The sequence below is a fragment of the Oncorhynchus nerka genome, linkage group LG4 (genome assembly GCF_034236695.1).
Source record: "Oncorhynchus nerka isolate Pitt River linkage group LG4, Oner_Uvic_2.0, whole genome shotgun sequence".
NCBI classification, from domain to species: domain Eukaryota; kingdom Metazoa; phylum Chordata; class Actinopteri; order Salmoniformes; family Salmonidae; genus Oncorhynchus; species Oncorhynchus nerka.
Window position 1 is genome coordinate 5,971,106 of NC_088399.1, and position 27,124 is coordinate 5,998,229.

The 27,124-nt window shown below is 45.1% G+C and overlaps 1 protein-coding gene across 2 annotated transcripts in view; it reads left to right on the forward strand.

Annotated features, from left to right (window-relative positions):
- LOC115123075 (ras-related protein Rab-27B-like) overlaps positions 1–27,124 on the forward strand; it is a 107,301-nt gene that overhangs the window by 28,874 nt on the left and 51,303 nt on the right. Inside the window, exon 1 of one of the 2 annotated variants that reach the window (XM_065017175.1) lies at positions 14,719–14,798. The exons of the other annotated variant lie outside the window; for it this stretch is intronic. The gene's annotated coding sequence lies outside the window, so the exon portion shown is untranslated. Of the gene's footprint in view, positions 1–14,718; positions 14,799–27,124 lie in introns of those variants that run through there. 2 annotated transcript variants of the gene reach the window in all.

The following is a 27,124-nucleotide window of genomic DNA, read 5'->3' on the forward strand; positions in this document are numbered from 1 at the left end:
TAAATAAAGGTGTTCTCAACTGGCCTACCTGGTTAAATAAAGGTGTTCTCAACTAGTCTACCTGGTTAAATAAAGGTGTTCTCAACTAGCCTACCTGGTTAAATAAAGGTGTTCTCAACTGGCCTACCTGGTTAAATAAAGGTGTTCTCAACCAGCCTACCTGGTTAAATAAAGGTGTTCTCAACTGGCCTACCTGGTTAAATAAAGGTGAAATAAAAAAATGAGGGGTAGTGGATAAAAAAAATAATTAACTGTCAAGACTGGGTTAAAAGTGACTTTAAAATGGCCACAGTCTGACTTTATTTTTTGAAATGACTGGAACAACAAGTGTAGCCCATTCGCTGGATCCAATACTCCACTAGTCTGTTTAGCTCCCATTAAACTGTTGGTTTTATGGCGTATGGGACTAGCGGTGGAAGCCTTTTGGCTGTCTGGTTTCACAGTCAGTTTAACTGTTATGTTCATTGAACACAGTGTGTTTCCTCAATATCCCTTTGTAGGTTTTTGGTGTCCTCTTTTACAACCATGTGAATTTCCTGCCAGTTTAGTTTTGATATTTTCCAGCCATGTGCGTCCTAGCAGAGCTTGGATGGCTGCCTTTCACGATGTAAGAGTGGTAGCTTTTACCTTCTGTTCGTTACGCTCCACCGTAACACTCACGTCTCCTCTCACAGTTTCACCGGAGTAGGTCTTCTTCGTGGGCTGTGATGTTGTTTCACTGTGTAAACAGATCACAGACTGCATAGATACGGCTGCTTCAGTGTCCACTTGCATCCGTAGTACTTCTTCGTTCAGCAGCAGTGTCACCCAGTATGTGTCCATTGATTAAAATGGACAGAAACATGTAAAGATCCTTCAGCTTCAGGCATTTTGCTCCATTTTATGCACTTCATTTTATGCACTTTATTTTATGCACTTTATTTTATGCACTTTATTTTATGCACTTCTTTTATGCACTTTATTTTATGCACTTTATTTTATGCACTTCATTTATGCACTTTATTTTATGCACTTCATTTTATGCACTTCATTTATGCACTTTATTTTATGCACTTCATTTATGCACTTTATTTTATGCACTTCATTTTATGCACTTTATTTTATGCACTTCATTTTATGCACTTTATTTTATGCACTTCCTGAAGTCTTTTTTTCCTTTAAGTACTTTTTGTTTGATTGTCCTTTTTTTGTTTTGTTTTTACATTCACATTCGATGTGACCCCTTTTCACCACAACTTTTGCAATCTAAGTCTGTGCACCAACTCTCCTCTGCTTTTGTGACCTGGTTTCCCACAGCGCTAGCATGGCACGGTGACCTGGTTTCTCACAGCGATAGCATGGCACGGTGACCTGGTTTCTCACAGCGATAGCATGCAATGATAAGTTACTCTTGTCAAAAAAAAGTGTTTCTGAATTGCCTTGCTGCGTTTGCCGCACACTAACCTCGGTGAAAACCAAAGCCCAAGTTCAGTGTTTAAATCATTGTTTTCAATACAGCCACGAACCCCCTCCTCTTGATTTCTCTTGTGAAACCTGAATCTCTCTGAGATGGTCAGTGGTTTGGGAGAATAATGCCCTTTTTTTAAGGTAGTTTACAATTCCATCATATGATTTGTCACCGGGTGTCTCATGCGTTTACTAGGCTGCTCAGTAGAGTGAATGTTTTTCCTCACATAACAGTCAAACATGTTGGAACAACTGCTTCCGTTTTAATTCCGTTTGCCAACACAAAGCAACTCAAAACGTTCTGTGTCGTTCCACAGATTCGTCAAATGTTCCTATATTTCCAATCAGTGCAGACATTTTAAGTGTATTTTTCATTCTCACACTTTTAAGACGGTCCCTTACTCCAATACCTTCCACCCCCCTTCTTCTTCTTTGCACTCACTGTGACGCACCCAGCGACTCTTCCTCTCCCTCCGGGCTCTCGTTGCTGTGACATCGGAAACTAGCTACACGTTTTATTTGCCTCTTTATATCGCGTATTAAAAAAAAAATAATAATAATACAACTCCGACTTCCCACCGAAATGATGAACACACACGTGAGAACGTTTCCTCTTCGTCGCCAGTTTTGTTGAATAGCACACTGTATTACTCATACAACTAATATAAGGACAGGAAATTAGATCGCAGGAGAAAGTACCGTGGGCATTGTTGACTGCGTTTCACAGGACAAAGCATCCCAATGTAGTAAGCAGAGGCTTGTTACAGGTGCCATAAAGGGACAAACAAACATATCAATACACAACAATAACTTCCCCATGCTCAAAATAGGAATTGTATGTTTATCCCCCCTTCGTCAACTATTGGAAAACTCCCAGGTCTTTGAGATAGAATCTGTGCATGACATTCGCTGGTTGACTGAGGGACCTTACAATGATCTTTATGTGTGGGGTAAAGAGATGAGGTAATCATTTAAAAACATGTTAAACACTATTATCGCACACAGCGGTCATGCAACTTATGTGACTTGTTTACTCCTGAACTTATTTATGCTTGCCATAACAACATTGTTGAATACTTATTGACTCAAGACATTTCACCTTTTCATTTTTAATTAATTAATTTGTAAACATTTCTAAAAAAACATAATTCCACTTTGACATTATGGGGTATTGTAGGTAGATCCGTGACTCTAAATTGAATATTTTATTTTATTCAGGCTGTAACACAAAAAAATGTGGAAAAATCCAAGCGTGGGAATACATTCTGAAGGCAGTGTCTATCCGGGTAGCATCCGGTTTATATGGACCAACATCACGTGCGTATTAGCACTCTGTGCGCACAGGGCGCAGCGACAACTTCATAACGTCATCCACAAACATGGCAGACATTGGATAAATATAAAATGTTAATATTTTTCGTTTGTGAGTGATAGAAAACATTTTTAGGAGTAGTCGAAACCGCGCGTATAGACCGGAACCGTGGCCTCTTGGTTTCAATGGGCTTATTTCGGACCTAAGCTTGTCTCCTGCCTTCCAGTCTTTGGGACGACTCATTGTCAGGGCGGAGACATGCGCATCTCGTCATTATATACAGATCTCTGAACGGATACCAGCTACGTTAGGTTAGATACATAGACTGTATAAGAGAGGAATGTACACAACACAATGATGAGAGGGACAGAGACAGTTGGTGATAATATGCCTGATCTACTTTTTAAGAATTAGTCAAATGATTTGGTTAGACAGCCCTTCAGTATACTTAAGGCAGGCTAGTTAAAGACAGAACGGTATGGGGAGCACAGAGGTAAAGCAGGCTGACTGCTACTGCCTGAACAGAGAGGAGATGATGACTTCAAGGAATGAAAAATTAAACAAAGTACAAAGTAATATACACAACTGATTGTATTTCTTTTCTTATTCTTCTATTGATGTCTACACAATGTGGACCTGACAGAGACAATGGCATTTTTTTCTACATGTTTTGGCAATTCTTAATGTGACTAAAATCATTGGAATTACGTTATATCATAATGCATTTTGATGTTTAAAAAAAGCACTTAGAGATCCGTGACCATGAACCTTTTTAAGCCTGTTTTGTATCACAAATAAGAGCCACGATAAATGTTTGTGTAATTTATGATGTAACCGGTAAAGATGTAATGTTGTGGTTCCTCTCTCTCTCTCACTCTCTCTCTGTCACTCTCTCTCTGTCACTCTCTCTCTGTCACTCTCTGTCTCTGTCTCTCTGTCTCTGACTCTCTCTCTCTGTCTCTCTGTCTCTGTCTCTCACTGTCTCTCTCTGTCTCTCTCTGTCTCTCTGTCTCTCTCACTTCTCACTTCTTCTAATTGCCAACGTTAAATAAATAATTGAAGCTGCAGCAAGGCTGAGAAATGCCAAGGACCCTTTGTGGACCTGGGTCTTCCCAGATAATCATTCTGAATGGAACACTTGTGTAAAATGGCCGAGTCCACATCTGTGTGTCTTTAGACAGATCTTATGACTATGGTCATTCAAACCGAATCAGTTTGGGCTGTTTAGACAACTGGTTGTTGGGTCTACAGCACAACCAAGCTCTGGAACCAAGCTTGTATACTTTATCAAACCCAGCTAAACACAGCAGAGCTCAATACGTCAGTGTTGTCATTGAATGTGGCTTAAACCCTACAGGTCGATAAAGAGGGGAGTGTCATGATTTTCCTCTCTTCCCTTTCTACTCTCCTCTCTACTTTCCTCTCTTTTCTCTCTACTCTCCTCTCTTTTCTCCCTACTCTCTCCTCTCTTTTCTCCCTACTCTCTTTTCTCCCTACTCTCCTCTCTTTCTTCTCTACTCTCCTCTCTTCCCTCTACTCTCCTCTTCCCTCTACTCTCCTCTTCCCTCTCTACTCTCCTCTTCCCTCTCTACTCGCCTCTTCCCTCTCTACTCGCCTCTTCCCTCTCTACTCTCCTCTCTTCTCTCTACTCTCCTCTCTTCTCTCTACTCTCCTCTTCCCTCTCTCCTCTCTTCTCTCTACTCTCCTCTATTCCCCCTCTACTCTCCTCTCTTCCTTCTCTACTCTCCTTTCTTCCCTCTCTACTCTCCTCTCTTCCCTCTCTACTCTCCTCTCTTTTCTCTCTACTCTATGCTGCCCTCTCCCTACTCTCCTCTCTGCCCCCTCTCCTCTCTGCCCTCTCTACTCTCTCCCTACTCTCCTCTCTGCCCCCTCTCCTCTCTGCCCTATCTACTCTTTGCCCCCCTCTCCTCTCTGTCCCCTCTACTCTCTGTCCCCTCTCCTCTCTGTCCCCTCTCCTCTCTGCCCCCTCTACTCTCTCTGCCCTCTACTCTACTCTCTGCCCCCTCTCCTCTCTGCCCCCTCTCCTCTCTGTCCCCTCTACTCTCTGTCCCCTCTACTCTCTGTCCCCCTCTCCTCTCTGCCCCCTCTACTCTCTCTGCCCTCTTCTCTACTCTACTCTCTTTACTCTGGCCTCTACTCTCTGCCCCCTCTACTCTCTCTGCCCTCTTCTCTACTCTACTCTCTTTACTCTCTGCCCTCTTCTCTTTACTTTACTCTTTACTCTGGCCTCTACTCTCTGAGGGGTGCTTTGGTTTATCCACGATTGATGTGCACATTTGGAGGAGAAAGTGTTTGTTTCCCTGAAGAAGGAGGACTGGAGTGTTTTCTTGGTCCACCTACTGCACTGGAAGGGAGACAGCCAGGGAGCCAGCCAAGCGAGGGGAGGCAGGAGGACATAAACCATATGAAGGAGAGAGTGTTTAGTGTTTCTCCTAGGGCAGGAGTGTAAATGTTGCGAAGAAAGATAGGACTGGGAGGACCGGAGTTTTACAGGGAGCTGTTAACACAACAGGCTGGCAGCGGAGCGAGGGGGTGGGGGGGGAACGGAGCGAGGGGAGGGTAGGGGGAACGGAGCGAGGGGAGGGTGGGGGGAATGGAGCGAGGGGAGGCGGGGGTGGGTGAACGGAGCGAGGGGAGGGTAGGGGGAACGGAGCGAGGGGAGGGTGGGGGGAATGGAGCGAGGGGAGGCGGGGGTGGGGAACGGAGCGAGGGGGTGGGGGAACGGAGCGGGGGAACGGAGCGGGGGGGTAACAGAGCGAGGGAGGCGGGGGTGGGGGAACGGAGCGAGGGGGGGGGGGGAACGGAGCGAGGGGAGGCGGGGGGGTAACAGAGCGAGGGGAGGCGGGGGGGCGGAGCGAGGGGAGACTGGAGGGGGAAACAATCCTTGGATTTATAGAGTTCTTTTAATTCAGTAGACCGGTAGAGGATGTAGAGAAGTCATAGAACCCATGTAAACAGGATTAGTTTTGTAAGAGGGAGTTCCACAATTACATACCCACTCAGTGTTATTCTGTGTGATTCTTCTACAAGAATATTACAATGCTTACACAGCCCTGCCATGTACGATTTAGGATCATGGTGGTGATTACTGTAAATGTGTATTAAGCCTCCGTTTGTTATGTAAATAAGGTATTGTGTAATCCCACAGTAATACCAATGTTTTGTTGTGTAGAGCTATTGTTTGACTATAGAAGGATGGCAACAAGGCTAAAGCTAATCCTGTTTTCTATTCGGGTGGTTAAAGCGCTGGGCCAGTAACCGAGGTTGCCACTTCGAATCCCCGAGCCGACAAGGCGAAAAATCTGTTATTCTGCCCTTGAGCAAGGCAGTTAACCCCTCAAAACAACGGCTCCCGGACCCCCGGTTTGGCCCCGCCCCTCTCCGGATTCAGAGGGGTTGAGTTAAAAGCGGAAGTCAAGTTTAGGTTGGACCTTCATGATATTTAGTTATCCCCTATCACATTTCATTACGCTTTAAAGCAAAAACCTGCACTCCAAATCACAGAATACCCCGATAGATAGTTTGGGCGTACAACACATTCTTCTGTCTATATCGTCACGAGAAAGTATATATTTATTTCAAATATCGTCAAAGTTCACAGTCGTCAGATTAATGTTCTTCCTCCCCTCAGCTGCCATGGCGCAAAAAAAGCATATTTTTAATTTGTTTGTTTTTTAAAATCTCCTCTGCCCTGCTACTTGCAGGCTCACGGGGCCCTTGAGCGTTGCCGTAGCAACCTGACTCGAGGCACAGCTTTTCTGCCAGGCTGAACATGGTGATACTGTAACTCGTAAAATTGACAGTGCAGTTTTATTTCAGGGATTTTTACAACTAGGTTATCTACTTCACATGCTGATATTGACTTTTTGGTATTATTTTGTGGAGCTTTTGTTTTTCTAGCTAGCAACCTAGCTAACCAGTCAGCCTTTTCTAGAGAGAGCATTGCATTGTGGGTTTTGTTTGGACTTGAGCTCTGCAGATTTCCACAACAATTTTCACATGGCTGCTGTCCTAAATTATTCTAATGGCGAAATGCAAAATTATTTCACAGCGCATATTATTCTCACATATATTTGCATTATTTAACAATGTAAATCTAGGAATTTGTGGTTTTGAGTGGTTTATTCCTGTTAATGGGGAAAGGACATGTTTAGGAAGCTACCATCGATCGCCATGACAAGCTGCGTTTTTGTCTTTTAGAATACATATTTTTTTAATATTGTTATGAAGGAGGATTTCATTAAAACAAGAATAGTTTAGGGACACTTTTTATTTTATTTTTTAAACACATAGCCAGTGACCAAGATGCTGCATTCCAGCAGTTGAGGTTCCTGCTCCTTTAGAAAACAAGATAATCTGACCAATCACATTGCTATTCCTAGTAATAGAAAAAATACGTTTCCATAGCAATTGTCATGTTGATTTGAATTGTGCTGTAATGAGATGACTGTCATTTTGGCTGGAGGCTGGTCATCTGTTACCATGCTCCTCACAGGTCCTCTGTTACCTCACAGGTCCTCTGTTACCTCACAGGTCATCTGTTACCTCACAGGTCATCTGTTACCTCACAGGTCCTCTGTTACCTCACAGGTCATCTGTTACCTCACAGGTCATCTGTTACCTCACAGGTCCTCTGTTACCTCACAGGTCATCTGTTACCTCACAGGTCCTCTGTTACCTCACAGGTCATCTGTTACCTCACAGGCCATCTGTTACCTCACAGGTCATCTGTTACCTCACAGGTCATCTGTTACCTCACAGGCCATCTGTTACCTCACAGGTCATCTGTTACCTCACAGGTCATCTGTTACCTCACAGGTCATCTGTTACCTCACAGGTCCTCTGTTACCATGCTCTTCACAGGTCCTCTGTTACCTCACAGGGCATCTGTTACCTCACAGGTCCTCTGTTACCTCACAGGTCCTTTGTTACCTCACAGGTCCTCTGTTACCTCACAGGTCATCTGTTACCTCACAGGTCATCTGTTACCTCACAGGTCCTCTGTTACCATGCTCTTCACAGGTCCTCTGTTACCTCACAGGTCATCTGTTACCTCACAGGTCCTCTGTTACCTCACAGGTCCTCTGTTACCATGCTCTTCACAGGTCCTCTGTTACCTCACAGGTCATCTGTTACCATGCTCTTCACAGGTCCTCTGTTACCTCACAGGTCCTCTGTTACCATGCTCTTCACAGGTCCTCTGTTACCTCACAGGTCATCTGTTACCATGCTCTTCACAGGTCCTCTGTTACCTCACAGGGCATCTGTTACCTCACATGTCCTCTGTTACCTCACAGGTCCTCTGTTACCATGCTCTTCACAGGTCCTCTGTTACCTCACAGGTCATCTGTTACCTCACAGGTCATCTGTTACCTCACAGGTCATCTGTTACCTCACAGGTCATCTGTTACCATGCTCCTCACAGGTCATCTGTTACCATGCTCCTCACAGGTCATCTGTTACCTCACAGGTCCTCTGTTACCTCACAGGTCCTCTGTTACCTCACAGGTCATCTGTTACCTCACAGGTCATCTGTTACCTCACAGGTCATCTGTTACATCACAGGTCCTCTGTTACCATTCTCTTCACAGGTCCTCTGTTACCTCACAGGTCATCTGTTACCTCACAGGTCATCTGTTACCTCACAGGTCATCTGTTACCTCACAGGTCCTCTGTTACCATGCTCTTCACAGGTCCTCTGTTACCTCACAGGGCATCTGTTACCTCACAGGTCCTCTGTTACCATGCTCTTCACAGGTCCTCTGTTACCTCACAGGTCCTCTGTTACCTCACAGGTCCTCTGTTACCATGCTCCTCACAGGTCCTCTGTTACCATGCTCTTCACAGGTCCTCTGTTACCTCACAGGGCATCTGTTACCTCACATGTCCTCTGTTACCTCACAGGTCCTCTGTTACCATGCTCCTCACAGGTCATCTGTTACCATGCTCCTCACAGGTCATCTGTTACCATGCTCCTCACAGGTCATCTGTTACCTCACAGGTCATCTGTTACCTCACAGGTCATCTGTTACCATGCTCTTCACAGGTCATCTGTTACCATGCTCCTCACAGGTCATCTGTTACCTCACAGGTCATCTGTTACCTCACAGGTCCTCTGTTACCTCACAGGTCCTCTGTTACCATGCTCTTCACAGGTCCTCTGTTACCTCACAGGTCCTCTGTTACCATGCTCCTCACAGGTCATCTGTTACCTCACATGTCATCTGTTACCATGCTCCTCACAGGTCATCTGTTACCTCACAGGTCATCTGTTACCTCACAGGGCATCTGTTACCATGCTCCTCACAGGTCATCTGTTACCTCACAGGTCATCTGTTACCTCACAGGTCATCTGTTACCTCACAGGGCATCTGTTACCATGCTCCTCACAGGGCATCTGTTACCTCACAGGTCATCTGTTACCTCACAGGTCCTCTGTTACCTCACAGGTCCTCTGTTACCTCACAGGTCATCTGTTACCTCACAGGTCCTCTGTTACCTCACAGGTCATCTGTTACCTCCATCTGTTGTTGACATTGGGGCTTTATTGGCATGGGAAACAAGTGTTTACAATGGGGCTTTATTGGCATGGGAAACGTGTGTTTACATTGGGGCTTTATTGGCATGGGAAACGAGTGTTTACAATGGGGCTTTATTGGGTCCTCTGTTAAACAGTGTTTACAATGGGGCTTTATTGGCATCTGAAACGTGTGTTGTTACCTGGGGCTTTATTGGCATGGGAAACATCTGTTACCATGTTTTACAATGGGGCTTTATTGGCATGGGAAACGTGTGTTTTACAATGGGGCTTTATTGGCATGGGAAACGTGTGTTTACAATGGGGCTTTATTGGCATGGGAAACGTGTGTTTACAATGGGGCTCTATTGGCATGGGAAACGAGTGTTTTACAATGGGGCTTTATTGGCATGGGAAGGTCCTCTGTTAGTGTTTACAATGGGGCTTTATTGGCATGGGAAAGGTCGTGTTACCATTTACAATGGGGCTTTATTGGCATGGAAACGTGTGTTTACAATGGGGCTTTATTGGCATGGGAAACGTGTGTTTACAATGGGGCTTTATTGGCATGGGAAACGTGTGTTTACAATGGGGCTTTATTGGCATCTGAAACGGTGTCTTTACAATGGGGCTTTATTGGCATGGGTCATCGTGTGTTTACAATGGGGCTTTATTGGCATGGGAAACGTGTGTTTACAATGGGGCTTTATTGGCATGGGAAACGTGTGTTTACAATGGGGCTTTATTGGCATGGGAAACTAGTGTTTACAATGGGGCTTTATTGGCATGGGAAACGTGTTGTTGACATTGGGGCTTTATTGGCATGGGAAACGTGTTGTTGACATTGGGGCTTTATTGGCATGGGAAACGTGTGTTGACATTGGGGCTTTATTGGCATGGGAAACGTGTGTTTACATTGGGGCTTTATTGGCATGGGAAACGAGTGTTTACAATGGGGCTTTATTGGCATGGGAAACGTGTGTTTACATTGGGGCTTTATTGGCATGGGAAACAAGTGTTTACAATGGGGCTTTATTGGCACGGGAAAAGAGTGTTTACAATGGGGCTTTATTGGCATGGGAAACGTGTGTTTACAATGGGGCTTTATTGGCATGGGAAACGTGTGTTTACAATGGGGCTTTATTGGCATGGGAAACGTGTGTTTACAATGGGGCTTTATTGGCATGGGAAACGTGTGTTTACAATGGGGCTTTATTGGCATGGGAAACGTGTGTTTACAATGGGGCTTTATTGGCACGGGAAACGTGTGTTTACAATGGGGCTTTATTGGCACGGGAAACGAGTGTTTACAATGGGGCTTTATTGGCACGGGAAACGAGTGTTTACAATGGGGCTTTATTGGCATGGGAAACGTGTGTTGACATTGGGGCTTTATTGGCATGGGAAACGTGTGTTTACAATGGGGCTTTATTGGCATGGGAAACGAGTGTTTACAATGGGGCTTTATTGGCATGGGAAACGTGTGTTGACATTGGGGCTTTATTGGCATGGGAAACGTGTGTTTACATTGGGGCTTTATTGGCATGGGAAACGAGTGTTTACAATGGGGCTTTATTGGCATGGGAAACGTGTGTTTACATTGGGGCTTTATTGGCATGGGAAACAAGTGTTTACAATGGGGCTTTATTGGCACGGGAAAAGAGTGTTTACAATGGGGCTTTATTGGCATGGGAAACAAGTGTTTACAATGGGGCTTTATTGGCACGGGAAAAGAGTGTTTACAATGGGGCTTTATTGGCATGGGAAACGTGTGTTTACAATGGGGCTTTATTGGCATGGGAAACGTGTGTTTACAATGGGGCTTTATTGGCATGGGAAACGTGTGTTTACAATGGGGCTTTATTGGCATGGGAAACGTGTGTTTACAATGGGGCTTTATTGGCATGGGAAACGTGTGTTTACAATGGGGCTTTATTGGCATGGGAAACGTGTGTTTACAATGGGGCTTTATTGGCATGGGAAACGAGTGTTTACAATGGGGCTTTATTGGCATGGGAAACGAGTGTTTACAATGGGGCTTTATTGGCATGGGAAACGAGTGTTTACAATGGGGCTTTATTGGCATGGGAAACGTGTGTTTACAATGGGGCTTTATTGGCATGGGAAACGTGTGTTTACAATGGGGCTTTATTGGCATGGGAAACGTGTGTTTACAATGGGGCTTTATTGGCATGGGAAACGAGTGTTTACAATGGGGCTTTATTGGCATGGGAAACGTGTGTTTACAATGGGGCTTTATTGGCATGGGAAACGTGTGTTTACAATGGGGCTTTATTGGCATGGGAAACGAGTGTTTACAATGGGGCTTTATTGGCATGGGAAACGTGTTGTTGACATTGTTTATTTCACTTGCTTTGGCAAAGTGAGAAGACAAAAAACAAACAACTATCCAAATTGAACAGTAAATATATCCACAAAGATTCACGTGTTATATTATTAGCTATGTACAGTGTTTTTTTTTTTTTATAGCAATGTGCAAGTAGTTGTAGTATGAATAGTAGGGAGAGGTAAATAAACAGATCAATATTGCTGGTATTTACAATGTTGTTTGTGTTCCACTGGTTGCCCTTTTCTCATCACAACGGGCCACATCTTGCTGCTGTGATTGCACACTGTGCTATTTTGCCTAATAGATAAGGGAGTTTATCCATTTTTTTTTATTTCTTTTCAACCTCTTGTTTGGGTCTAGCAGGAGGGTTGGGAAGTTCAGCTCAGTTTCCACCTCGTTTTGTGGGCGCTGTGTCTTCTCTCGAGAGGCAGGTCTGTTGCTGCCTCTCACCATAGCAAGGCTATGCTCATAGTCAAGGATGTTCTTAGTTTTGGGTCAGTCACAATGAGTGGTCAGGTATTCTGCCACTGTATACTCTCTAAGGCCAGATAGCATTCTAATGTGCTCTGTTTGTTTTGGTTGACGCTTTCCAGTGTGTCATGTAATTATCTGTTTGCTTTCTCATAGTTTGGTTGGGTCTAATTGTTTTGCTGTCCTGGGGCTATGTGGGGTCTGTTTGTCTTTGTGAACAGAGCCCCAGAACCAGCTGGATGATGGGACTCTGGGTTCATCTCTCTGTAGGTGATGGCTCTGTGGTGGAATGTGTGAGCATTGCTTCCTTTTAGGTGGATGTAGAACTGAACATGTTATTTATGGATGTTGATAACTAGTGGGTATCGGCCTAATTCTGCTCTGCATGCATTGTTCGGGGTTTTGCGTTGTACACAGTATATTTTTTGTGAAATCTTGGTTGGTGAGCGGACCCCAGACCTCAGACCTAACAACCATAGAGGGCAATGGGTTTTATAACTGATTCTCTCTATCTCTATCTTGTTCCCACTCAGTCCTGTGGGCCTTATATATTTTTGGCCTCCAGTCGACTGCCATGGAGGATTTAAAGGGATACTGCGAGATGTTCTACTTCCCTAGACTCAGATGAACTGATTTGCTACTTCCCCCAGAGTCAAATGAAGTCATGGTTACCATTTTTCTTTTGTCTCTTTGTGGAGTTTTAGGATAATTGAAGTTAGCTTATTGTTAGCTTAGCACAATTGCTGGAAGTCTGCGGTACAGTAGCTAGCTCCTCTAAGAAGCAGTGAAATAGACCTAATTACTCAAGCTGGGTGGTTAGCACTTTGTACTCTATGTATTCAGTATAGAACAGCAGCCATGAAGTGCTTTGAAAGGTTGGGCTTACATCAAATCAAATTGTATTTGTCATATGCGCCGACTACAACAGGTAATAGACCTTACAGTGAAACACTTAATTACAAACCAACGATGCAGTTTTAAGAAAATACCTGCAACAAAAAAAGTAATAGATAAGAATAACGAATAATTAAAGAGCAGCAGTAAAGTAACAATAGCGAGGCTAAATACAGAGTCAATGTGCGGGGGGCACCGGTTAGTCGAGGTAATTGAGGTCATTTGTACATGTTGTTAGAGTTAAAGTGACTATGCATAGATAATAAACAGAGAGTAGCAGCAGTGTAAAGGGGAGTGGGGAGCAATGCAAATAGTCTGGGTAGCCATTTGGTTAGCTGTTCAGGAATCTTATGGGTTTGGGGTAGAAGCTTTTTTAAGAAGCCTTTTGGTGCTCCGGTACCGCTTGCCGTGCTGTAGCAGAGAGAACAGTCTATGACTAGGGTGGTTGTAGTCTTTGACAATTTTTAGGGCCTTCATCTGACCCCGCCTGGTATAGAGGTCCTGGATGGCAGGAAGCTTGGCCCCGGTGATGTACTGGGCCATAACCACTACCCTCTGTAGTGCCTTGCGATTGGAGGTTGAGCAGTTGACATACCAAGCAGTAATGCAACCGGTCAGGATGCTCTCGATGGTGCAGCTGTTGAATGTTTGGGGGATTTGGTCCATTCCAAATCTTTTCTGTCTCCTGAAGGGGAATAGGTTTTGTTGTGCCCTTTTTTCACGACTGTCTTGGTGTGTTTCGACCATGATAGTTTGTTGGTGATGTGGACACCAAGGAACTTTGAAACTCTCAACCAGCTCCACTGCAGCCCCGAGTGCTGTTTTAGTGCCAGCATTCGTCTGTGGTGGTATGTAGACAGCTACGAAAAATACAGATAGTGTGGTCCATTGCTTATCATGAGATACTCTACCTCAGGCGTGCAAAACCTCGAGACTTCCTTAGATATTGTGCACGGGCATTTATTTACATATATACATAGGCCCCCACCCCTTGTCTTACCAGAGGCTGCTGTTCTATCCTGCCGATAGTATAACCCACCAGCTGTATGTTTACATATATACATAGGCCCCCACCCCTTGTCTTACCAGAGGCTGCTGTTCTATCCTGCCGATAGTATAACCCACCAGCTGTATGTTCACATATATACATAGGCCCCCACCCCTTGTCTTACCAGAGGCTGCTGTTCTATCCTGCCGATAGTATAACCCACCAGCTGTATGTTTACATATATACATAGGCCCCCACCCCTTGTCTTACCAGAGGCTGCTGTTCTATCCTGCCGATAGTATAACCCACCAGCTGTATGTTTACATATATACATAGGCCCCCACCCCTTGTCTTACCAGAGGCTGCTGTTCTATCCTGCCGATAGTATAACCCACCAGCTGTATGTTTACATATATACATAGGCCCCCACCCCTTGTCTCACCAGAGGCTGCTGTTCTGCCGATAGAGTGTAAAACCTTTACAGCAGTATGTTCTTAATGTCGTCGTTTAGCCGCGACTCGGTGAAACATAAGATATTACAGTTTTTAATGTCCCGTTGGTAGGATATACGTGCTTTCAGTTTGTCCCATTTATTTTCCAGCGATTGTACGTTAGCTAGCAGGACGGAAGGCAAAGGCAGATTAGCCACATATCGTCTGATCCTCACAAGGCACCCTGATCTTTAAATCTCTTTAAATCTCAGTTTCCTTCTCCAGCGAGTGACGGGATCTGGTCGGGTTTCTGTAGTATCTCCCTCCCCTCCGACTCATTGAAGGAAAAACTCTTTGTCTAATCTGAGGTGAGTAATCACAGTTCTGGCTGAATTCCTAAACTGGAGTCCCTGGATGGGAGACCAGATGCTACTGGAAGTGGTGTTGGAGGGCCAGTACGAGGCACTCCCTGGTCAGTCCCTGGATGGGAGACCAGATGCTGCTGGATGTGGTGTAGGAGGGCCAGTAGGAGGCACTCCCTGGTCAGTCCCTGGATGGGAGACCAGATGCTGCTGGATGTGGTGTTGGAGGGCCAGTAGGAGGCACTCCCTGGTCAGTCCCTGGATGGGAGACCAGATGCTGCTGGAAGTGGTGTGTTGGAGGGCCAGTAGGAGGCACTCCCTGGTCAGTCCCTGGATGGGAGACCAGATGCTGCTGGAAGTGGTGTTGGAGGGCCAGTAGGAGGCACTCCCTGGTCAGTCCCTGGATGGGAGACCAGATGCTGCTGGAAGTGGTGTTGGAGGGCCAGTAGGAGGCACTCCCTGGTCAGTCCCTGGATGGGAGACCAGATGCTGCTGGAAGTGGTGTGTTGGAGGGCCAGTAGGAGGCACTCCCTGGTCAGTCCCTGGATGGGAGACCAGATGCTGCTGGAAGTGGTGTGTTGGAGGGCCAGTAGGAGGCACTCCCTGGTCAGTCCCTGGATGGGAGACCAGATGCTGCTGGAAGTGGTGTTGGAGGGCCAGTAGGAGGCACTCCCTGGTCAGTCCCTGGATGGGAGACCAGATGCTGCTGGAAGTGGTGTGTTGGAGGGCCAGTAGGAGGCACTCCCTGGTCAGTCCCTGGATGGGAGACCAGATGCTGCTGGAAGTGGTGTTGGAGGGCCAGTAGGAGGCACTCTTCCCTCTGGTTCCAAAAAATATCCCAATGCCCCAGGGCAGTGCCCTGTGTAGGGCTGCCCTGTGTAGGGTACCGTCTTTCGGGATGGGACGTTAAACGGGTGTCCTGACTCTCTGAGGTCATTAAAGATCCCATGACACTTATCGTAAAAGTAGGGGTGTTAAACCCCGGTGTCCTGACTACATTCCCAATCTGGCCCTCATACCATCACGGTCACCTAATAATCCCCAATTTACAATTGGCTCATTCATCCCCCTCCTCTCCCCTGTAACTATTCCCCAGGTCATTGCTGTAAATGAGAATGTGTTCTCAGTCAATTTACCTGGTAAAATATAATATATAATATAATAAAATAAGGATGAATTCAAAATAAATAAATAAAATAGTCACTTTATCCCTACCTACATGTACAAATGACCTCGACTATCTTGTACATTGTACAATTGTACGGTACTCTGTACCGTAATACCCTGTATATAGCCTCCACATTGACTCTGTACCGTAACACCCTGTATATAGCCTCCACATTGACTCTGTACCGTAACACCCTGTATATAGCCTCCACATTGACTCTGTACCGTAACACCCTGTATATAGCCTCCACATTGACTCTGTACCGTAATACCCTGTATATAGCCTCCACATTGACTCTGTACCGGTACCCCCTGTATATAGCCTCCACATTGACTCTGTACCGGTACCCCCTGTATATAGCCTCCACATTGACTCTGTACCGTAATACCCTGTATATAACCTCCACACTGACTCTGTACCGTAACACCCTGTATATAGCCTCCACATTGACTCTGTACCGTAATACCCTGTATATAGCCTCCACATTGACTCTGTACCGTAATACCCTGTATATAGCCTCCACATTGACTCTGTACCATAACACCCTGTATATAGCCTCCACATTGACTCTGTACCATAACACCCTGTATATAGCCTCCACATTAACTCTGTACCGGTACCCCCTGTATATAGCCTCCACATTGACTCTGTACCGGTACCCCCTGTATATAGCCTCCACATTGACTCTGTACCGGTACCCCTGTATATAGCCTCCACATTGACTCTGTACCGGTACCCCCTGTATATAGCCTCCACATTGACTCTGTACCGTAACACCCTGTATATAGCCTCCACATTGACTCTGTACCAGTACCCCTGTATATAGCCTCCACATTGACTCTGTACCGTTACCCCTGTATATAGCCTCCACATGGACTCTGTACTGGTACCCCCTGTATATAGCCTCCACATTGACTCTGTACCGGTACCCCTGTATATAGCCTCCACATTGACTCTGTACCAGGTACCCCCTGTATATAGCCTCCACATTGACTCTGTACCGGTACCCCCTATATAGCCTCCACATTGACTCTGTACCGGTACCCCTGTATATAGCCTCCACATTGACTCTGTACCGTAACACCCTGTATATAGCCTCCACATTGACTCTGTACCGGTACCCCCTGTATATAGCCTCCACATTGACTCTGTACCGTTACCCCCTGTATATAGCCTCCACATGGACTCTGTACTGGTACCCCCTGTATATAGCCTCCACATTGACTCTGTACCGGTACCCCCTGTATATAGCCTCCACATTGACTCTGTACCGGTACCCCCTGTATATAGCCTCCACATTGACTCTGTACCGGTACCCCCTGTATATAGCCTCCACATTGACTCTGTACCGGTACCCCCTGTATATAGCCTCCACATTGACTCTGTACCGTAACACCCTGTATATAGCCTCCACATTGACTCTGTACCGGTACCCCCTGTATATAGCCTCCACATTGACTCTGTACCGTTACCCCCTGTATATAGCCTCCACATGGACTCTGTACCGGTACCCCCTGTATATAGCCTCCACATTGACTCTGTACCGGTACCCCCTGTATATAGCCTCCACATTGACTCTGTACCGGTACCCCCTGTATATAGCCCCCACATTGACTCTGTACCGGTACCCCCTGTATATAACCTCCACACTGACTCTGTACAGGTACCCCCTGTATATAACCTCCACATTGACTCTGTACCGTAACACCCTGTATATAGCCTCCACATTGACTCTGTACCGGTACCCCCTGAATATAGCCTCCACATTGACTCTGTACCGGTACCCCCTGTATATAGCCTCCACATTGACTCTGTACTGGTACCCCCTGTATATAGCCTCCACATTGACTCTGTACCGGTACCCCCTGTATATAGCCCCCACATTGACTCTGTACCGTAACACCCTGTATATAGCCTCCACATTGACTCTGTACCGGTACCCCCTGTATATAGCCTCCACATTGACTCTGTACCGTAACACCCCTGTATATAGTCTCCACATTGACTCTGTGTAACGTATATAACCTCCACATTGACTCTGTACCCCCTGTATATAGCCTCCACATTGACTCTGTACCGGTACCCCCTGTATATAGCCTCCACATTGACTCTGTACCGGTACCCCCTGTATATAGCCTCCACATTGACTCTGTACCGGTACCCCCTGTATATAGCCTCCACATTGACTCTGTACTGGTGCCCCCTGTATATAGCCTCCACATTGACTCTGTACTGGTACCCCCTGTATATAGCCTCCACATTGACTCTGTACCGGTACCCCCTGTATATAGCCTCCACATTGACTCTGTACTGGTGCCCCCTGTATATAGCCTCCACATTGACTCTGTACTGGTACCCCTGTATATAGCCTCCACATTGACTCTGTACCAGTACCCTGTATATAGCCTCCACATTGACTCTGTACCGGTACCCCCTGTATATAGCCTCCACATTGACTCTGTACCAGTACCCCTGTATATAGCCTCCACATTGACTCTGTACCGGTACCCCTGTATATAGCCTCCACATTGACTCTGTACCGGTACCCCCTGTATATAACCTCCACATTGACTCTGTACCGGTACCCCTGTATATAGCCTCCACATTGACTCTGTACCGGTACCCCCTGTATATAGCCTCCACATTGACTCTGTACCAGTACCCCCTGTATATAACCTCCACATTGACTCTGTACCGGTACCCCCTGTATATAGCCTCCACATTGACTCTGTACTGGTACCCCCTGTATATAGCCTCCACATTGACTCTGTACCGGTACCCCCTGTATATAGTCTCCACATTGACTCTGTACTGGTACCCCCTGTATATAGCCCCCACATTGACTCTGTACCGTAACACCCTGTATATAGCCTCCACATTGACTCTGTACCGGTACCCCCTGTATATAGCCTCCACATTGACTCTGTACCGTAACACCCTGTATATAGTCTCCACATTGACTCTGTACCGGTACCCCCTGTATATAACCTCCACATTGACTCTGTACCGGTACCCCCTGTATATAGCCTCCACATTGACTCTGTACCGGTACCGGTACCCCCTGTATATAGCCTCCACATTGACTCTGTACCGTAATACCCTGTATATAGCCTCCACATTGACTCTGTACCGTAATACCCTGTATATAGCCTCCACATTGACTCTGTACCGTAATACCCTGTATATAGCCTCCACATTGACTCTGTACCGGTACCCCCTGTATATAGCCTCCACATTGACTCTGTACCGGTACCCCCTGTATATAGCCTCCACATTGACTCTGTACCGTAATACCCTGTATATAGCCCCCACATTGACTCTGTACCGTAATACCCTGTATATAGCCTCCACATTGACTCTGTACCGTAATACCCTGTATATAGCCTCCACATTGACTCTGTACCGGTACCCCCTGTATATAGTCTCCACATTGACTCTGTACCGGTACCCCTGTATATAGCCTCCACATTGACTCTGTACCGGTACCCCTGTATAGCCTCCACATTGACTCTGTACCGGTACCCCCTGTATATAGCCTCCACATTGACTCTGTACCGGTACCCCCTGTATATAGCCTCCACATTGACTCTGTACCGTAATACCATGTATATAGCCTCCACATTGACTCTGTACCGGTACCCCCTGTATATAGCCTCCACATTGACTCTGTACCAGTACCCCTGTATATAGCCTCCACATTGACTCTGTACCGTAACACCCTGTATATAGCCTCCACATTGACTCTGTACCGTAATACCATGTATATAGCCTCCACATTGACTCTGTACCGGTACCCCCTGTATATAGCCTCCACATTGACTCTGTACCAGTACCCCCTGTATATAGCCTCCACATTGACTCTGTACCGTAACACCCTGTATATAGCCTCCACATTGACTCTGTACCGGTACCCCCTGTATATAGCCTCCACATTGACTCTGTACCGTAACACCCTGTATATAGCCTCCACATTGACTCTGTACCGTAACACCCTGTATATAGCCTCCACATTGACTCTGTACCGTAATACCCTGTATATAGCCTCCACATTGACTCTGTACCGTAATACCCTGTATATAGCCTCCACATTGACTCTGTACCGGTACCCCCTGTATATAGCCTCCACATTGACTCTGTACCGTAATACCCTGTATATAGCCTCCACATTGACTCTGTACCGTAATACCCTGTATATAGTCTCCACATTGACTCTGTACCGTAATACCCTGTATATAGCCTCCACATTGACTCTGTACCGTAATACCCTGTATATAGCCTCCACATTGACTCTGTACCGGTACCCCTTGTATATAGCCTCCACATTGACTCTGTACCGTAATACCCTGTATATAGCCTCCACATTGACTCTGTACCGGTACCCCCTGTATATAGCCTCCACATTGACTCTGTACCAGTACCCCCTGTATATAGCCTCCACATTGACTCTGTACCGTAACACCCTGTATATAGCCTCCACATTGACTCTGTACCGCCAGTACCCCCTGTATATAGCCTCCACATTGACTCTGTACCGTAACACCCTGTATATAGCCTCCACATTGACTCTGTACCGTAATACCCTGTATATAGCCTCCACATTGACTCTGTACCGTAATACCCTGTATATAGCCTCCACATTGACTCTGTACCGTAACACCCTGTATATAGCCTCCACATTGACTCTGTACCGTAATACCCTGTATATAGCCTCCACATTGACTCTGTGTACCGTAATACCCTGTATATAGCCTCCACATTGACTCTGTACCGGTACCCCTGTATATAGCCTCCACATTGACTCTGTACCGTAATACCCTGTATATAGCCTCCACATTGACTCTGTACCGTAATACCCTGTATATAGTCTCCACATTGACTCTGTACCGTAATACCCTGTATATAGCCTCCACATTGACTCTGTACCGTAATACCCTGTATATAGCCTCCACATTGACTCTGTACCGGTACCCCTTGTATATAGCCTCCACATTGACTCTGTACCGTAATACCCTGTATATAGCCTCCACATTGACTCTGTACCGTAACACCCTGTATATATCCTCCACATTGACTCTGTACCGTAATACCCTGTATATAGCCTCCACATTGACTCTGTACCGGTACCCCCTGTATATAGCCTCCACATTGACTCTGTACCGTAATACCCTGTATATAGCCTCCACATTGACTCTGTACCGTAATACCCTGTATATAGCCTCCACATTGACTCTGTACCGTAATACCCTGTATATAGCCTCCACATTGACTCTGTACCGTAACACCCTGTATATAGTCTCCACATTGACTCTGTACCGTAATACCCTGTATATAGCCTCCACATTGACTCTGTACCGTAATACCCTGTATATAGCCTCCACATTGACTCTGTACCGTAATACCCTGTATATAGCCTCCACATTGACTCTGTACCGTAACACCCTGTATATAGCCTCCACATTGACTCTGTGTACCGTAATACCCTGTATATAGCCTCCACATTGACTCTGTACCGTAACACCCTGTATATAGCCCCCACATTGACTCTGTACCGTAATACCCTGTATATAGCCTCCACATTGACTCTGTACCGTAATACCCTGTATATAGCCTCCACATTGACTCTGTACCGTAATACCCTGTATATAGCCTCCACATTGACTCTGTACCGTAATACCCTGTATATAGCCTCCACATTGACTCTGTACCGTAATACCCTGTATATAGCCTCCACATTGACTCTGTACCGTAATACCCTGTATATAGCCTCCACATTGACTCTGTACCGTAATACCCTGTATATAGCCTCCACATTGACTCTGTACCGTAATACCCTGTATATAGCCTCCACATTGACTCTGTACCGTAATACCCTGTATATAGCCTCCACATTGACTCTGTACCGTAATACCCTGTATATAGCCTCCACATTGACTCTGTACCGTAATACCCTGTATATAGCCTCCACATTGACTCTGTACCAGTACCCCTGTATATAGCCTCCACATTGACTCTGTACCGGTACCCCCTGTATATAGCCTCCACATTGACTCTGTACCGTAATACCCTGTATATAGCCTCCACATTGACTCTGTACCGTACCCCCTGTATATAGCCTCCACATTGACTCTGTACCGTAATACCCTGTATATAGCCTCCACATAGACTCTGTACCGGTACCCCCTGTATATAGCCTCCACATTGACTCTGTACCGTAATACCCTGTATATAGCCTCCACATTGACTCTGTACCGTAATACCCTGTATATAGCCTCCACATTGACTCTGTACCGGTACCCCCTGTATATAGCCTCCACATTGACTCTGTACCGTAATACCCTGTATATAGCCTCCACATTGACTCTGTACCGGTACCCCCTGTATATAGCCTCCACATTGACTCTGTACCGTAATACCCTGTATATAGCCTCGTTATTTTTATTTAACATATATATTTTTTTAAAGTTCAATATAAAATTGCATTGTTACTTTTTCCTTTTTTTTCCTTTATTTAGTAAATTTTTTAAATATTTTTAATATATTTTGATTTAGTAAGTATTTTCTTACCTATTTATTGAACTGCATCGTTGGTTAAGATCTTGTAAGTGAGAAGTCTCCATCTGTTCCATATGCATATGTGACAAAATAAAGTTTAATTTGATTCTTTACAAGTGTATATGAAACTGAAGTTATTTAAACAAATAAAAGTCCTCCAAAGTAGACAGTTCTTTAAAACCTGGCGAATGTTGCACGGATAAGCTGAGACTTAACACAGCCAGTCAATATGCAACAAGCCTGTATTGACACTGTTTAAAACAATAACTATTGTCCTTCAGGAGAAATGCCATACCCTGCGCCTCAATTTGCCATAGCAAATAGAACAACCTCGTGTTCCCTTCACAAACAGTGGTAAACTAAACAGTCCATCCCTTTCCAAACCTTTCTATTAACAGAAACATTCCTCAGATGCCTTTTCAGACTTTTTATTCGTCCTTCATGACTTCCTTGTTTTATTCCACTCATGGTTAATTCACGGATCATGTGGCTCTGAATGGCCAGCCTGTCCATATAATACGTCCTTTAGTGCCTTTAGGACTCGTGTCCATACGTCCATGATGAGGTCAGCATGGAATAACTTTCACGCACAATAGGCGAGCTTAACAGCGCTGAGATGTTGCTTTTCTAGAGTTATTGGACCACTGAGAATCTTTTTGTCTATTTCACCCCAAAAAAAGAAAAACAGAGAGAGAAAGGACACATGTCACCAATCACGTTGATCCATGGAAATGTCTCCTGACGTAGGTAGTTTCTGGAAATGTCTCCTGACGTAGGTAGTTTCTGGAAATGTCTCCTTACGTAGGTAGTTTCTGGAAATGTCTCCTTACGTAGGTAGTTTCTGGAAATGTCTCCTTACGTAGGTAGTTTCTGGAAATGGCTCCTTACGTAGGTAGTTTCTGGAAATGTCTCCTTACGTAGGTAGTTTCTAGAAATGTCTCCTGACGTAGGTAGTTTCTGGAAATGTCTCCTGACGTAGGTAGTTTCTGGAAATGTCTCCTTACGTAGGTAGTTTCTGGAAATGTCTCCTTACGTAGGTAGTTTCTGGAAATGTCTCCTTACGTAGGTAGTTTCTAGAAATGTCTCCTGACGTAGGTAGTTTCTGGAAATGTCTCCTGACGTAGGTAGTTTCTGGAAATGTCTCCTTACGTAGGTAGTTTCTGGAAATGTCTCCTTACGTAGGTAGTTTCTGGAAATGTCTCCTTACGTAGGTAGTTTCTGGAAATGCCTCCTTACGTAGGTAGTTTCTAGAAATGGCTCCTTACGTAGGTAGTTTCTGGAAATGTCTCCTTACGTAGGTAGTTTCTGGAAATGTCTCCTTACGTAGGTAGTTTCTGGAAATGTCTCCTTACGTAGTTAGTTTCTGGAAATGTCTCCTGACGTAGGTAGTTTCTGGAAATGTCTCCTTACGTGGGTAGTTTCTGGAAATGTCTCCTTACGTGGGTAGTTTCTGGAAATGTCTCTTTACGTGGGTAGTTTCTGGAAATGTCTCCTTACGTGGGTAGTTTCTGGAAATGTCTCCTTACGTAAGTAGTTTCTGGAAATGTCTCCTTACGTAGTTAGTTTCTGGAAATGTCTCCTGACGTAGGTAGTTTCTGGAAATGTCTCCTTACGTAGGTAGTTTCTGGAAATGTCTCCTGACGTAGGTAGTTTCTGGAAATGTCTCCTTACGTAGGTAGTTTCTGGAAATGTCTCCTGACGTAGGTAGTTTCTGGAAATGTCTCCTTACGTAGGTAGTTTCTGGAAATGTCTCCTTACGTAGGTAGTTTCTGGAAATGTCTCCTGACGTAGGTAGTTTCTGGAAATGTCTCCTGACGTAGGTAGTTTCTGGAAATGCCTCCTTACGTAGGTAGTTTCTGGAAATGTCTCCTGACGTAGGTAGTTTCTGGAAATGTCTCCTTACGTAGGTAGTTTCTGGAAATGTCTCCTGACGTAGGTAGTTTCTGGAAATGTCTCCTGACGTAGGTAGTTTCTGGAAATGTCTCCTGACGTAGGTAGTTTCTGCCACTGCCCTGTGATTTCATGATCTACCAATATCAATGTTTATGGATTATTAACTTTCTATATTATTTTTATTAATGAAGTCCTCCGGTGGAAAATGTCCACAATAATTGTAAAATCCACAAACAACAAAACCCTTTACTGTCTGTAGACAGTGTAATGACTGATTCATATCCATTAATTACCATTTGATAGGTTCATTATCCATCTCGTATAATATTTAGGAACAAAAAAAAAAACTTTTAAAGTGAGAAGTAGGCATAGTTCTGGGGCGGCAGGTAGCCTAGTGGTTAGAGTGTAGAGGTGGTAGGTAACCTAGTGGTTAGAGTGTAGAGGCGGCAGGTAGCCTAGTGGTTAGAGTGTAGAGGCGGCAGGGTAGCCTAGTGGTTAGAGTGTAGAGGCGGCAGGGTAGCCTAGTGGTTAGAGTGTAGAGGCGGCAGGGTAGCCTAGTGGTTAGAGTGTAGAGGCGGCAGGTAGCCTAGTGGTTAGAGTGTAGAGGCGGCAGGGTAGCCTAGTGGTTAGAGCGTAGGGGTGGTAGGTAACCTAGTGGTTAGAGCGTAGAGGTGGTAGGTAACCTAGTGGTTAGAGTGTAGAGGTGGTAGGTAACCTAGTGGTTAGAGTGTAGAGGCGGCAGGGTAGCCTAGTGGTTAGAGTGTAGAGGCAGCAGGTAGCCTAGTGGTTAGAGTGTAGAGGTGGTAGGTAACCTAGTGGTTAGAGTGTAGAGGCGGCAGGTAGCCTAGTGGTTAGAGTGTAGAGGCAGCAGGTAGCCTAGTGGTTAGAGTGTAGAGGCGGCAGGGTAGCCTAGTGGTTAGAGCGTAGGGGTGGTAGGTAACCTAGTGGTTAGAGCGTAGAGGTGGTAGGTAACATAGTGGTTAGAGTGTAGAGGTGGCAGGGTAGCCTAGTGGTTAGAGTGTAGAGGCGGCAGGTAGCCTAGTGGTTAGAGTGTAGAGGAGGTAGGTAGCCTAGTGGTTAGAGCGTTGGACTAGTAACCGAAAGGTTGCAAGTTCGAATCCCCGTAGCTGACCAGGTTCAAATCTGTCGTTCTGCCCCTGAACAAGTTTAACCCTCTGTTTCTAGGCCGTCAGTGAAAATAAGATTTTGACTTGTTAAATAAAGGTAAAACAAATAAACTAATGCTCTGCCAAGGTTTTCCAGCACACAGCTTTGACCTGTTGGTATTTAAACTTTAAACTATGTTTGTTTAGGATTGAAACCTTCTCAAACAGTCTCATTCACTCTCAGAAAGAGGAGAATGCTTCCATAGAGGAGGTGCTTCCACAATAATGCGATTTATATACATACGAGAAAAAGTTCAAGCTTTTTTAAAATTATATGAAAACAAGTTTTGCTTTTATACTTACAAGACCATCATCGAGCAATAATGTATTAATATACAATATATAATTGTAATGTGGTGCCTGCCAGTATTTCCTTAAACCTTTATATTTAGAAATACATGTTTCATGATATTTTTGGGGTCAGTAGGTAAGCCAGTCACGGCCAGTTGTGATACAGCCTGGAATCGAACCAGGTCTGTAGTGACGCCTCTAGCACTGAGATGCGTTGGAAACTGTATCACAGCCGGCCATGACTGACTTAAGTAAAGGTTAAAAAAAAATGATATTGACATAAGCTTAGAAACACTCATTTTGCAAACATGGTTTTATCAATTACTGTGTATATATACACAGTGGAAGTCAGAAGTTTAAGTTTTCATTTTTCCAACAATTGTTAACAGACAGATTATTTCACTTATAATTCACTGTATCACAATTTCAGTGGGTCAGAAGTTTACATACACTAAGTTGACTGTGACAGCTTGGAAAATTCCAGAAAATTATGTCATGGCTTTAGAAGCTTCTGACAGGCTAATTTACATAATTTGAGTCAATTGGAGGTGTACCTGTGAATGTATTTCAAGGCCTACCTTAAAACTCAGTGCCTCTTTGCTTGACATCATGGGAAAATCAAAAGAAATCTGCCAAGACCTCCACAAGTCTGGTTCATCCTTGGGAGCAATTTCCAAACGCCTGAAGGTACCACGTTCATCTGTACAAACAATAGTACGCAAGTATAAACACCATGGGACCACATAGCCGTCATACCGCTCAGGAAGGAGATGCATTCTGTCTCCTAGAGATGAATGTACTTTGCCGCGAAAAGTGCAAATCAATCCCAGAACAACAGCAAAGGACCTTGTGAAGATGCTGGAGGAAACAGGTACAGAAGTATCTATATCCACAGTAAAACGGGTCCTATATCGACATAACCTGAAAGGCTGCTCAGCAAGGAAGAAGCCACTGCTCCAAAACCGCCATAAAAAAAGCCAGACTACGGTTTGCAACTGCACATGTGGACAAAGATTGTACTTTTTGGAGAAATGTCCTCTGGTCTGATGAAACAAAAATATAACTGCTTGGCCATAAAGACCATCATTATGTTAGGAGGAAAAAGGGGGAGGCTTGCAAGCCGAAGAACACCATCCCAACTGTGAAGCACGTGGGTGGCAGCATCATGCTGTGGGGGTGCTTTGCTGCAGGAGGGACTGGTGTACTTCACAAAATGGATGGCATCATGAGGTAGGAAAATGATGTGGATATATTGAATCAAC